General features: G+C 63.4%; 1 protein-coding gene across 2 annotated transcripts in view; it reads left to right on the forward strand.

The window, feature by feature from the left end:
• Nucleotides 1-6,280: 6,280 nt before the first annotated feature.
• Nucleotides 6,281-11,722, forward strand: part of LOC109294111 (protein FAM49A-like) — a 47,321-nt gene continuing 41,879 nt past the window's right edge. Inside the window, exon 1 of one of the 2 annotated variants that reach the window (XM_019512371.1) lies at nucleotides 6,281-6,541. The gene's annotated coding sequence lies outside the window, so the exon portion shown is untranslated. The remainder of the gene's footprint in view (nucleotides 6,542-11,722) is intronic. The other variant, XM_019512367.1, reaches the window with a different exon arrangement.

Raw genomic sequence — 11,722 nt, forward strand, 5'->3', positions numbered from 1 at the left:
TCTACAATTTGCTCTAGCCCCACTCAGAGTGCTAATTAAAGAGCCACCCCCCGCCCCTCCGTCCATACACTCCAGCATGCACCCGACACGCAGCTTGGCAAAGGCAGGTCTGATTCAGTGCACAGAGCTTCCTGAACTCCTGTCGCATCCCCCCCCTTCCCCCTCCCCTCCCCAGGCTCCAGGGTTTTCTTTGACTGACAGATTTGAGGGAATGCAGCTGTCAGGAGCAAAATTCATTCCTGAGCAGAAAATCGGCAGCGGGGAAGGGGAACGGAGACATACCCAGCTGATGAAACCATGAGAAATCTCGCCTTCCCTGTGATCCTGCTAATGGACTGAGACGTGACGGGGGGACAGAAGGGACAGTAGTCAACAGCCACAAGATAGGAGGAGCGCAGATGGGGAGCAGACCCCAGGCCAAGGCACAACACACATGCGGATCTGGCTAACTCGAGCATCAGGCCGGGAGTCTGGGGGCTTTATGGGGGGGTCGCACAGGGATTTAGGCACCAGCCAGTGAAGCCCTGGTCCTTTAATGGGTTTTATGCACCAGGCCGGCTGGTTTATGGGGTGGGGTCACCATTTGCAGAGAGGTTTCCCTACAGCTTTCTCCCCAGTGTGGGCCGTACCTAGGCCTGGGGTGCCCCATCCCTGCCCTGCTGATGCCTTCGATGGGCATCACTGTACCCCCACCTGGTCCAGGCCAACGCCTGCACGCGTGGCTCCTGGCTCTGCGCCCCACATGGCTGTCCCTGGCCGAGGCCAGGCTGGGGCGGGGACCCCGGGAAAGAGCCCCAGGTGAGACGGGCGCGGATGCTCCAGCGTGGGGCGGTGCGCCAGGCAAATGCCTGCCAGGATCTGACCTGATTTCCTGCGAGGCGGGCTCCTGATAGGCTGCACACACATAACACGGCTTCCACCCAGCACCGTTTCGGTGCAGTTATGACCATATATGGGAGCGAGAGGGAGAGACGAGCTGTTCTCAGCAGCCGCGGCGGTGGGGGTGGTCCCGGTGGATGGCTTTCTGTGTCACCGTGCAGCATCCCCGTGCACAATCAGCTGCTTTGGCAGCAGCAAGCCAACTCCCTCCTCTTCCAGCCCGCCTGGGCTTCGCTGGCCCCTGCCTCCTACCCGGAGCAGACCCCTCCACTAAAGGGGGGGCTTCAGCTTTGTGACAAACAGCACCAGGGAACCTGGCCGGGGTGGGGAGTTAGCCAGCTCTGTAGCCTCCCAGGTGCCCATGTGCCTGCCTGGAGGGTTCCCAGTCTTGAATGATCCGGAAAGGAAGAGACGCTCCTTAGGATTTGAGCCTCTTCCCCGGCCGATCACAGCAGATCCTAGGGTCACGCTGCGTGTGGTAGACCCAGGCGGTTCCCTGGAGCAGGTGCATAGAAGAAGCATGATACAAGATGGCATTCGGCACGGTACAGCGCAGGAAAGACAGGCCATGGGAGCCAGAGACAGCAAGGGCAAGACCAGGAGAGGAGCCGGCCCCCACAGCGGATCAAGCATGGGTGCGCTTCTGCAACCTGGCTCCTCTCCGGCCTCTGTGCAGAACAGGTCTGTGCCGGGTGCGGGACGAGGAGCCAGCTGGTCGTACAGGAGTTGAGATGGGGGACACTTGGGTCATAGTGCAGATAAGGAGCCGAGGTCATTAGGATGCTCATTAGTGCACAGATGCTCATTAGCACGCGCTCATTAAGGTCTGGGGATTGGTGGGCAAGGTAATTCTTTCTCCACCCCCAAGTTTATAATCTCAACAGACAAGAGAGAGGGCAGGAGGGAGACGACACGCAGAGGGAAGCAACTCACCCACGGTAGCAAAACCAGGCACAGACCCCAGGTCCAGACCGCCACAGCAGACCACGCTGCCCTCTACGAGCAGACCCACCACCACCTGCGTGGGCTGGGGAGGCCGTTTCAGAGCTACGAAAGCCCAGGAAGGTCGGTGCGTTCAGTGCTAATAACGCTACATGCCTGCCCCGCGTCCAGACAGGGCGGTGACTGCTCTGGCTAGCTCTAGCGCGCAAAACCCAAAGCACCTTTTAGGCCTCCCACCGTGTGAGACCCCTGCAGCTCCGGGATGCGACGCACGTGTAGTTTGCAGAAATCCTGGATCCCACCGACTGGGGCAGCGACGTCCTCTACCAGCCCTTCCTTCGCAGCCTCGGCTGCCCCAGGGGCTCAGCCCGCTCCAGAGGAGACACGAGCCGTGCAACACAGCCGCACGCGGGGTCGCCTCACTGGTCCCCCTTCGCTCATAGCCACGGCGCCACCTTTCTAGTCTCCGGGCTGCCCCCCATCCCTGTCCTCTCAGCAAATTTAGCCGGCCAGGTTCTTCGTATCTTGGACTCTGGGCTGCTGAGCAGATGGGGAAGATCCTAGGGCAGAGACAATGCACGCCTCGTAATGCAGGCCATTAAAATGCATGATGAATCTCTGGGGCAAGCCTCAGGAGATGGGGCCTCTGCCCTTCTGGTTTCAGGACGGGTTTTCATAGACAGTAGACATTTGGGCTGGAAGGGACCTCGGAGGATCGTGGGTTTGGTTCACGCGCCACCACATTTGGTCCAAGGCAGTGGCTAGGCTCGGTGCAAAGGCACCGTTGAAGGAAGGGGGAGCACCCTTCCTTCGGGGGTTGCTGGCTCGCTGCTGGCGGCGCCAATTCCTCGATTCAAGGACGACTGCCACCACCGCTCATCGATGGGTCTCGAGGAGCCACAGATCCATCCACAGGAGCTGCAGGTCTTTACACCATAGGCCATAAGCCAGGATTTCGCCCCTTTTCCTTCCTTCACTCTCTCTTCTCTGCTTTGAGGGCAAGGTGCTTTACTTCAAAGGGGGCTGCGCGCGGTGGATGCTGCAGTGTCATTGGATCCGGTTAGCGGCCAGCTCCTCCCAGCTCTCAGTGTCACCATCTGCCGCCTTCAACCACTGACCGTGACTTCAACCTTCCCACCCAGCCAAGAGCCTGGACTGGGCATCAGGTGTCCGCCAGCCCCCCGGATGCTCCAGCAGCGCGGAGGAAGCGGGCCTCGGGGTACACACATCCCCGCCGTCAGAGCCCGTCGTCTTATGCAAGACACAAACGGCAAGCTGAATCTGTGGCACCCCGATAAAGGAGCAGGGATGGGACTGCTAAATGCTCCTCCCGTTCGCCAAGTCAAACCCGGAGACATTCACGGGCCCAAACCAGAGGCCCGGTCTCAAAAGGAGACAGATGCCCAGTGTCTGAACGCCTTCCCCACCCACTCCCTCCTCTGCAGAGCTCCTCTCCGTCCCCTCCTGCTCTTGCCGGCAGCGCTGCCCAGACACACTCCCACGTCTCACTCCCGCTCTACCTCCTGGCACTCCTGCTTTCTCATGGGTGAGGCCTCGCTGCTCCCCCCGCCTCTTTAATACAGCAGCTATCCAGGCTGCCCCGGGGCTGGGCACCGTGAAAAGCCACGGAGCGTCTCCGGCAACCAGGCTTTGTCAGACCAGATCCTCCGAAGCCGCGCGCGCTCCTCCTTCTGCTCTGTCTAGCCACACGCAGACCACAAACTGCAGCTCGCCAAGTCGGCACGGGTAGATACAGACCCACGGGCAGCTCCGGGCCCTGCGTGGCCAGCGCCGCGTGCTGTCTCTGCATGCCCCCGACGCCTCCCCTCCTGCGCCGATCCTGACACTTGTAACAGAGAAGCACCCCTGTCACCTCCCTGCTCCTACCCACCCCAAAGCCACCTCTCCCTGGGCTCGGGGGCACCGGGGGCTCCTCTGCCGTGCTGGCTTGCCTCCTCTTTTTTGGCCTCTCCCATGCCCCCTCCCTCCCCTCCAAGCAATTAAACCTAGTCATGACGAGCAGCAACTGGTTTCGTGTCTCCAACCGGCCCGGTGGCTTGAGCCGTGATGAATGGGGGACTGTCAAGAGTGAGAAAATATCACGGCGATTGGCCGTCTCCATGGAAATGCGAGGCTGGAGCTGCTCGTGGCACAGCCGTGAGCGGCAGCCGGGCCAGCCAGTCGCAGGCGGCCTGCCTGCTTCTCGGGGGGGGGGCCGGGGTGCTGACACGCTTCCCCCAGGGCTGGGCGTGAGCCTGAGGTGGGCACCAGGACAGCTGTGCGGGACCGGGGGCACTTTGCAGCGCTCCCGTCCCCTAGTCTGGGCTCTCCCGGCCACCCCAATGGTACCTGCGTCCCGCACGGGGAGACCCCTCCTAGCTCCTGTCCCCACGTACAATAGTCCGCTTGGCCGCGGCCTAAGTCAGCTGCCCCCCCGGTGCGAAACACTCCTATCCCCTCCTTTCCTCTGGCCTGGGGGGCTGAGCTGCGCACAGAGGCGGGCTGCAGAAGGCATCTGGCTTAATCAAAGCCGATCAAACCCACGTGGGCCGCCTTCCCGAGCTGCACCCAGCGCAAGGGCGGAGCTGAATCGGGCCCAGGAGCACACTGACCTTGGCCAGTCCCCACCTGGTCTCCCCATGGGGATCCTAAAGGAGGGCACCAGGGCACACCCCGGCTCCCTGTCCCACATCCCAGCCTTGGACTGCCGTCGCGGCGTCAACCCGGGGGCCAGAAGATGGGCCGGCCTCTCCCGGGACTGTAGTGATGCTCTGTGTTTAGCTACAGCCGGGTGTGTAAAAGGGAGATGCTAGCCTGGAAAAGCCCACAGGAAAGCGCTGGAGCCTTCAAGCCCCACATCTACGGCAATAGCACCGCATCGCAGCATGGGCTCGAGGGCCCGGCCGGGTGGGAAAGCACTGCAGTGCAGCCCCTAGGAGCCAAGGGCCCCGGACCCCCGCCTGGGCAGTCTCCTTTGCTCCCAGGCTGTGATGGGAGCTGCAGGGAGCCATGGCCAGCAGACCTGACGGGAGGAGGTGGAGGCACACGGGAGGGAAGGGAGAGGGGAGTGGAAAGAGCAAAGGTTTGGAGCAGGGATGGGAGGGCAGGAGTGCGGAGAGGAGTGCGGGTCCTTGCACCCTTGGAGCCAGGGGACCGCCATGTACGCAGCACATGGGTAGGAGATGACCCTGGTCAGTGGGGTGTCAGAGCCCTCCCGGGGAGGCGAGACAAGCCCTTGCAGGGGAGCTGGACCCCAAACAGACCACAGGAATTGCCCAGCGAGGAGGTGCAAACCTCTCATCCCCGCTCAGCCCTTCTGAGCCCAGGCCATGCCACCCCCAGCTGCTCTGGGAGCCGGCGCTGTGGGCTGGGAGGCCTCTGTGCCACGCTCTCCATACGAGTGAACTGGAGATCCTCCTGTCCCGCCACCTGCCCGCAGGCTCCTGGCACCACGAACAAGCGTCCCAGACACTTCACCTGCTTCCCAGCCTTGCCACAGGGCCCTGGTCTCCTCCCGCAGGCATGCCGGCCACTCTTCTCCTGCTCCTTCCACGCGTGGAGCGAGAGCGGGAGTGCTCGGCCAGCAAAGGAAACCGCGGCGCAGGGGCTGGGGACTGTGCCCACCGCGTGGCATTGGAGGTACAACCTATGGAACAAGAACGTACGACTCGACCACGAATAACGCAGCAAAACAGGATCCCAGCGCTTCCGGGAAGGCCACAAGGTCGACCAGGCGATATTCCCAGGGCCGCCCCAGCCCAGACAGTTGCTCTGCGCCTGGCAGCGGGCAGCTGATCCTCCGCAGCAGCTGCGCGGCCTCTCCCCTGCCAGCTGTGGAGCCGCAGCGGGGACCAGAGGGTGCCGGCGGGGACGAGCCGCAGATGCCCGGCTGGCTTGCACTGAGCAGGGGGCTGCCTGGGTTATGCTCGCGGCTGGAGGCCCTGAGCCCCCCCCGCGCAAGTGCTGGAGAGAGGCAGCCCCTGCCCCGAGGAGCCTGCAGTCTGTCTAAACCCATCGGGCTCCAGGTGCGAGGGGAAGCCGAGGCAGAGACACGAAGCAACTTTCCCAGTGTCACCCCACCGGGCAGCGGTGCCTCCGGGAGGAGACCCCAGCCTCCCTGATGTCAGCACAGCTGGAAACCCCGCGCGGTAGGAACAGGCCGCTCGCCCCCTCGGCATGCATGCGGGGCCTGGCGACAGGCACCCCCTCCCGCGGGATGCAGCAGCCTCCGGGGCTGAGTCAGCGGCAAATTTAGAAGCAGCAAGACCTGAGCTCACCCCACGATCCACAGCAGCCTCTTCCCCGACACGACGCCCAACCCCCCGCCCCGGGGCAGGACCCGCACAGCCGCAGCCCTCAGAGCTGACCCGCTGCAGCCCTCCCAAAGCACAGGCAGCCCAGCAAGCAGAGGGTTAAGCAGCCCTGGCTTCCTTGCACTTCAGACGTCACAGTCATTTTAGGGGGGGGAGTAGTGGTCTATGGTGGTCTTTGTGATGCATTTTATACTGATAGCAGCAGCTGCTGCACTGAGGCTGCCTTCACCAGAGACACACACACACTCGCACACTCGCACACGCACACACACATGGGAAGGGCTCTGAAGGCTGATATTCCCAGACGCTCCTCACTCTAATAGGATCCGCAGAAGATTGGGAGGAAGACTCCGGCCGCCCGCCCGCCTTTCCCGGAGAGCTGGCCTTTCGCTCTTCCCACCAGCACGGTGAGTTGCTGGCTCCATCGGTGGAGGGCTGAGACCCAAGACCCCCGATCAGAGGTAGCAATGGGTTTGCTGCCCTGGAGCATCTGGCATTTCCAGAGCTGTAAGACAGGGGCTGGGCTAGGAAGCCCCCGGCTGCGGGAGCTGCCTTCTTCCTCCTTGCCTGGAAAGCAGGACAGCTCCTTGGGGTCTACGCAGTTTCCGCCCGTCTGCTTGGGGGGTGTCGCGTCTCCGAGGCAAGCTGTGGGGCTCTCACTTACTTTTCCCCCCTTCTTCGTTTAAACCCGGAGTCTCTTTCCATGGGAGAAGGGTGCAGCTGGCACCCACCCCCGCCCCCGTGCGTGGGGCTCTCCCAGGCGCTGGGTGGTGACTGGATGCAGTCTGTGCAGGGGGTGTGCGAAGGGGCTGGGGGAGTTGGTGCTCTGCCCATGCCCCCTACCCTTCGTGGCGGTGGGCAGGGTGAGCGTCCGCGGCGGCCGGCTGGGTGGGGCGGTGGTACAGGTGCCAGTGGCGCATCGGCGCTGCTAGGCCGTGCTCACGGCGCTGGCAGCTGGGCGCTGCATCGCTCTGCTCAGCACCCCTGCGGTAAATCCTGCTTGCCTGCAGTCACAGGAGAGGCGAGGAGGGGCGAGCGCAATGCCCTCTCCCCGTCGCGGCGGCTCTGGCTGGACAGCCATGCGGCGCTCACGCTCCCCCTCACCCTGGCTGAAGGCGCTGGGTGGGGAGACAGCCGGGCACGGCTGCGGTGCTGCTCGGCCGGCGGGGGAAGTTCCCGGGTGGAGTGGGAGGCTGTGCAGGGAGGCCAGCTCCCTGGCTGCAAGGAGAAGAGGGTCCTTGCTCGTCTCTGCCATGGAGGGAACGGGGGCAAGACCCATGGGGTGTGCCAGGGAACAACGTCCTCCCTGCTGGGCATGGGATCCTGCCATACCTAGCCCACACTGCACTTATTTGTGCAGGGGGGAGCAGCCAGGCTCCCAGGATGCAAGGTTAGACACCCCAAAACAGCTGCTCCCCAAAAGCGGATGGAGAGGTTCTCGTGGTCCTGCAGCCGCGCCTCGGGGGGCACGGGGCTGCTTGCGGGGGACGGGCACGTCCAGCTCCTGTGGCAATGCTCGCTCTGTGGCTTATCCAGGTCTTTGCTGGCCAGGGCAGGAGGACAATGGGGGCAGCTCGTGGCAGGGAACAAGACTGCTTCGGGGGACGCGGTGACACGAAGCCCAGTCCCAGGGAGTGGCCGTGCAAGTCCTGCAGAGCCGGCTGCATGGGAGGCAGGCTGCGCGGGGTTAGCTGAGGTCTGAGGGAACCGGGGAGGGGGCCGAGGCAACGTCGCCGCTGCCTCGCCAGCCTGGGGGGGCTTGTAGACCCTCCTCCCGGCTGCTGCCAGATGGGAATGCGCCAAGATCCCGTGCCCAGGTGTCCTCCAGCGCTCGGCTCGTTGGCATGACGGGGGGGTCAAATGCAACGCGAGGGATGCAGGTTTTCAGGCTCACTGCACCACCTCTACCAAGCAGCAGCGGGAGAGCAGCCCAGCCCAGCCCAGGCAGGTGACTCCAAGTCCCCAGACGGCAAGGACCTACCTGCCTTTCTGGCCCACACCAGCACCCAGGGCTTCATCCAGGCTGGGGCTGAGGGGCAGCCACGGGGCAGAACGATCGCATCCCACCAGGAAGAGCTGGATCCTGCGCCGAGGAAACCAGCGGGGGCAAAACCCGATCCCAAATGAACCAGGGGACTGAATTCACCGGGCGTCTCTAGTAACGCTGGTCCTGGGGCACGCTGGGATGGCCGCTGGCAGGAGCAGGGCCGGGGGCCCATGGAGACCCCACTCCTTTCAAGCCGTGGGATGGGGTGATGCCGTCGGGTCCGTCGAGGGAGGAAGGAGGTGCAGCAGCGCAGCGGCGAAGGGCCAGGGAGGCTGCCTGGGAAGGGAGGTCTCCCCAGATCAGGGTCGTTGGGGAGAGTGGCCCGGATGAGACGGCAGCACCGATGCCCCAGATCCCCACGGGCAAAGCCCAGGTCTCCCGGCATGTGCAGAGCTGGCGTGGAGCTGGGCGGGCAGAAGCTAGGGCTCCTGGAGAACAAAATGGCACCAGCAACACCCAGTGCTTTGCTGCAGCTCAGCTCCGGGGAAGCAGGTCAAGGCCAGGTGAACCCACCGCCTTGTTTTGGACGTATTTCATGGCTTCCATCCCCTCTGGTGGGCACTGAGGGCCGGCGGGGGTCGGGACAGGGCTGCCCTGTCTTGCGGGGAGGGTTGCAGCCAGGCTTCTGCTCTAGGCAAAGTCAGACCTCTTCTGCGTGCCCTTCTCTCTCCTGGGGGCTTCCCAGGCCTGTGACTCACTGGAGAAAAGCCTCCTCCCTTCACAGTTTCCCAGGGCTTTCTTTTGCCCAGAGGGGCCCCAGCCCTAGGGTCTGGCTCCAAACAGCCTCCGGCGGCAGAGCAGAAAGGTGCCCGTTACAGCCACGGCCGTCCCGCGCTGGACAGCTCCCCGGCTGCAGGCCGGGCGCTCGGCGCGCTCGCACCCACTGCCCATCTGCACTGGGCAGGGCGCACGGCGCAGGCAGCCTCGCCAGCCTTGCCTTGCCCTTGGCTCGACCCTGATGCGGCTCTGCCTAAGGTGCTCCATAGCTGGGTAGTTTGGGGCTTGTCCCCACCGCAGGAGCCCAGAGCATGAATGGACCCGGGGGGGACATGGGCCTGAACGCTGCCACTTCGTGGCCACAGGTCAAAAGTGGCCTGTGCTCATCGTGGACCTGGCAGGCTGAGCTCTTTGGAGGACCTGGCCTGTGGGCAGCCTGGTGACCTGCTCCCCAGAGCCCCCATGCTGTGGGACCTCTCCAGCACTGCACTGGCACGAGGCGGTGGCACGGTCCCTGCTGGTCCATACCCCCCCGGATGGCTCCTGTCCAGTCCCCAGCTGCTAGAGCAGGGCTGCACTAGCTCCCGCCGTGGCCGTGGCCTTGCAGCATCACTGTTGCGCCGGCAGTGGTCCATTTCCCCACGCTGCATGTCTGCTCCCTCGCTCCATCCCACCTCAACGCTGTGACCCCAGCCACGGCTGCCCAGACCCGGGCAGGTCTGCACGCGGCTCTGCCCCTTCCAGCCCACACCCAGACTCCTCAGTGGTGCTGGGCCCCCTGAGCTGGTCCCTCCATCGCTGAGCCGGGGGCTGCTGGTTTGGGGCTGGTGCGGCGGGCATGAGGTGCTTCTACTGCCCCTTTGCCCTATAATAGCAGCACCGTCCCCGTGACAGAGCTGAGATGGCTGCTGGGTGGGGGCATCTCTCGAGGCAGGGGGCACTGCTCAGAACAGGCCTGTCAGGGTAGGGAGAGCCGCTGTCTCTCCCCCCCCCCGTTCCCCGAGGGACAAGGATGCTCGGCAGCACGGCTTAATTAGTCCTCACGGCTGTCCTGAGCGACAGGCCTAGCATGCGCCAGCATCCTGTGCTGCTCCTGGGGAAACTGAGGCACGGGGGCGGGGGTAAGCAGCTGAGCTAAAGTAAAACCGCGAGCTGGAAATAGAAGCCAGGAGGCCGGAGCCCCTGTCCCCAGCTCTGCTTCCTGCAATATGCTTTATAGCTGTACAGAGACAAGCCACAGCCACAGCGCTGAGCACCCAGGCGGGGCTGGTGCATACGAGCACCCTGGCAGCAGCTCTTGCAATAGTGGGGGGGTCTGTGCTGCAGATCCCTCCCTGTGCCCTTTTCCCTCCCTAGCATCTCCTCTGACCGCATGTCCCCACTGAGGGATGCGCTCCCTCTGCCCGGAGCACAGCTTTAGCGGACGGCAGCCAGCAAGACGGGTGGTGGGACACGTTGGAGACCCACAGACCCGGAGATGCGCTGGCAGCAAACAGGGACGAAAAGGGAGGTGGGAGCCATTTATGGCACTCGCCAGCTTGGCTTACACCTGAATATCTTGACCCCTGAATATCCCTCTGTCCTGGACTCTGGGACGCCAGGATGGCAGGCTGCTTCACAAGGACGCTCCTGAGGTCGCAGCTCCTCTGCTCTTGGGTGAGCGCAGCTGCCTCGACCTGCCACGCGCGGCTGGAGAACGGGCGATTCCCGCAGCATCTTGTCCCCGCGGCAGTTCAGCAGCGCTTGCAGGGGGAGAGATGACAGGGAAGCCTCCCGTCTCCTTGTGTCCTCACACGGGTGACGCGGGGACGCCCCGACGGGCCGCGAGCGGGAACCCTCCACTGGTCCCCCGGCCCCTCTGGCTGCGGCGAGCTCCACCGCGGCTGGCCTGGCACAACCGGGGGACTTGCTGAAAGGGTCTGGAGAGCAATTCGCCCCTTTCCTTCCAGAGCCTCTCAGGAGAGACCAAATGGGCCTAAATCATTCAAGGGACAATTACTGCTCTGTGGCCTGCAAGGGCCATTAAAGAGAGAGAATCCCCCCCCCCGCCCCGCTTTTAGCATATTACTTATTCATCGGAGACCGGGCTGGTGCCTGCAATGCTCTGGAAGAGCGGGGCATGGACAGGCCAGAGACATGTGGCTTCTCCAGAGCAAGGGACTGCAACTGCGGCATGGAGCTGTCCTCGAACCACCAAGCTGTTCTGACTCACAGTGTCTTTCATGGGCTCCCTTGCACGCCGTGACCTGGGGGCACTTTGCCATCGTGCCCTTCAAACCTACCGAGAGATGTGAACAGAAGCCACGTTGCAAAGGCTGGAGAAGACGGAGCCAGGGCAAGGGGGAAGGGCTTAAAATAATTCAGCGGTTTGAGGCCCTAGAAGCCAGAAAAGACCATTGCAACCTTCTGTGACGTTCAACCTGCATGGAGGCAGCTGCCCAGTGCTGGGCACAGCTGTAGGTGCCCCCCTGCCAAGTAGCGTCTCCTTGTCTCCCTTAGCGGTAGATGAGTCGTGCAAAATTGCATTTTCCTCCCAGGGATTTGCTTGTTTGCACCTGCCAGGGGGCTCTTTCAGCTGCGTTCGCTCCTCTCGGGCACACAGACTATCTTGCCGCATGAGGTTTCCTTGCAGAAAGCGGCTCCTGGAAAAGCACATTTCAGCATCGCTGGAAAGAGCCCCTGGCCAAAAGCAAGCGTCCAACGCGCACGTGCAAGTGTTTGCGGCAGGAGGGCCGGTGCACTCAGGCAATCAGAGTAGAGCGGCACCGCCTTGCGACCCCTCTCACCCGTCCCAACAAGGCTGGACTCTGAAATAGTTATATTT

Source organism: Gavialis gangeticus, unplaced genomic scaffold, assembly GCF_001723915.1.
Source record: "Gavialis gangeticus isolate Ggan-Ray unplaced genomic scaffold, GavGan_comp1, whole genome shotgun sequence".
NCBI classification, from domain to species: domain Eukaryota; kingdom Metazoa; phylum Chordata; order Crocodylia; family Gavialidae; genus Gavialis; species Gavialis gangeticus.